A 2802-nucleotide genomic window follows, 5' to 3' on the forward strand; every position below is an offset into this window, starting at 1 on the left:
TCTCCCTCCCGTCGGGGCAGGATGCAGTGTTCTGCGCAATAAGAGGAGCCGAAGATCAGTTGTCTCTGGTACCAAGCCAGTGTCGGACTGTGCCTGTCCAGCCAACTCATGCCCAACACAATGGGCGTGTCCGACAGTTTGGTGACATTAAAACTGATGACTTCCCTGTGGTTGCCAAGGCGCATCACCATCGGTGGCGTCTGCTTCACCACCTGCCCCCCTAGCAACTCTCTGCCATCCACTGTGACGACTTGCAGGGGCAGAGTGGCAGGCAATAGCTGTATAGCGTGCTGCTCCACAAAGCTCTGCGCTATAAAGTCTGCGTTGCTTCCAGAATCCACAGAAAGCGGCACTTCGATAGTGACGCCGTCGGGTAGCTGGAGAGATGCTGTGAGCTGCACTACTGGTTTGGGTGGGAGGGGATCCGTGGGTTGCAAGATTGCTGGGGACTGCTTCACAGATGCGTCTGGCTGGGCCCCAGTGCCTCCGTCTCCAGCCAGACATCGTCGTTTCCCTGCTGTGGTTCTCCTTGCTGCGTTGCTGCAGTCACCATTGCTGAGGCTGCAGTGTGCTTGTGGAGCCTCCGGGGACACTCCTTCGCCAAATGGCCTGGATCCTCGCAGATGTAACACTTCCTGTTCCCTCTAGGAGGCTTCGCTTTCCCTGCTGCCGGTGCTAGGGCTCTGGCTGCTGACTGAGCCCTTGCACCTCCAACCTCCATCGGTTCCCCTCCCCCTCCTGGCGGAGGTGTGGATTGCGCACGCGCTGCTTCCCTCGGAACGAAAGAGAAACTTCTCGCTGCTTCGCGCCCTCCACGCCCTTCATCTCTGCACCATGGACGTTCTTCCAGCCTCACCCCCACAGTCAGCGCCCTTTGGACCACCTCCTGCGTGCTTCGGGGCCTCTCCCCCCTTGCAATTTCATCCTTAACCGCTGAACTTAGACCCTCCCAGAAGAGGTCTCTGACAGGGGGCGAATCCCGATCCCATTCTAAAGCACTGACCAGCGCAAAAAATCGGGCGTGATACTGCCGGACGCTCGCCCTCCCTTGTTTTAGTCCATGAATCTCCCGTCTGGCAAGATCCACATCAATAGTAGACAAAAAACACGCATCCATCGCTTTGATAAAGGCATCTGCATTCTGAAGCGCCGGATCTTTATCCCTCCACAAATTGCGCAGCCAGGCTTTGGCATCCCCATGCAAATGGGACAATATGAACCCCACCTTCTCTTCCTCATCTCTAAAGTCTTTTGCCAGCAGTTGCAGTGCGCACATTACGTCTGCTCTAAAATTAGGGTACTGTTGCAAAGTCCCATCGAAGTGAGCCACAAGCCCTCCTGCTCTCCGTGCCAATCCCACGCCCTCCGGTCTGGGTCCCGGTTGCCCTTGCTTAACAAGCATTTCAAACCTGGCGTGTAGGTCTCTGTAGGCGGCTGTAGTCTCCTCCTCCCGTTTCTTGGAAGCCAATACCTCTGAGGACAACTGGGTCACTGCCTCTTGCAGCGCGGAGATCCTCTGTTCTTCCGTCATCTTGCTAACCTTTGTGAGCTCGCTTACAGACACCCCTCTTCCTCCCCTAGCGGCTTCTGCTCCCGCTGCGAGGTTTCAGGTTTCTGAAGCTTTGTAGAGACGGGTCTTACTGTCAGAGCTGCTACCAGGTCCCAGCTCACATAGGACCACGCCACACAGCGTCCACTTTAAAAGAGTCTTTATTGAGTTACAGGTTTCATTTCCGAACTGCAGCGTGCAGCTCTACACCTTCTGCTCTAGGTCGGCGAAGACCCGTCTGAGTCCCCGCCTCTTGCACACCAGCTTAATACCCTAGCCTTGCTCCACCTCCTTCGCCTCTCCCTACGTCTCTGGGTCCTTCTGCCCCCCTGGGCCTCCTCCCTTCTACTCTCCTCTGACGCTGACCCCCCTGATCCTTCTGCCTCCTTGCGGCGGGCTTTAGGACCTGGCTCACTCTCCGGGCTGCTTACTGCTCCAGCTTCCGCTGCATTTGAACTTGGCGCGCGCGCCCAACTCTCTACTTTCCTCTTAACCGTTGCCTCGCTCTCTGAGGAGGGCGTGACCACCCCTGACTCGTGCCCTCCCTCCTGCTGACAGCCTCCGGAACCCGATGCCTGGCTACCTTCCTCCCTGCTGCTCTCATTCTTGAGCGTGGGTCCCGACTTCCAGCTGCTGCCGCCCTCAGTTATGAGCGTGGGTCCCGACTTCCAGCTGCTGCTCTCTGAATCTCCTCTGTTCCCTTCCTCCTGGGGTGTCCCCCCGGATCCCCCCCTTGCTCTGCTCACTGGGGCTCCCTTTTGGGAGTCCTCTGACTCACTGCTTAGGCTTGGAGATCTCGGGTCGTCATCATCACTCATTCTCCCTTCGGCTTCCTCCCCCTCGCTCTCTGTTTCCACCCTTCTCTGCGTCTCTGCTTCTGAACCCCTGACAATGTATTTTAAAATATACTCCACTGTCTAAAACCGAATTTAAGCTTGCTTGGACAGCGTTTTGAGTGAAAGGGGAACAGAAATGTAAGATTCCAAGTTAAAATAAAGTCTTTGTTACCGCATAGCAAGAGATCAGGTAACTGGTCTTGGAATAAATTCCCAAATGGGTTGTCGCTATCTTGAAATGTGCAACCCTTAAAAGGTGGGGATGAGACCGGCAGCGACATAGAAGCAGACCTGTAACTTTCTGTGTGGGGGTGTGAGAAATAGTCCCTTATGGCTACAATGCTTCATTTTCTGCTCTTCCCCTGCCCCCCCCCCCGATTTTCTATTCATTGAGTTGTCTGTCCACTCAGCTTCTGG

Source organism: Podarcis vaucheri (assembly GCF_965113315.1).
Source record: "Podarcis vaucheri genome assembly, chromosome: 16".
In the NCBI taxonomy this organism is placed as follows: domain Eukaryota; kingdom Metazoa; phylum Chordata; class Lepidosauria; order Squamata; family Lacertidae; genus Podarcis; species Podarcis vaucheri.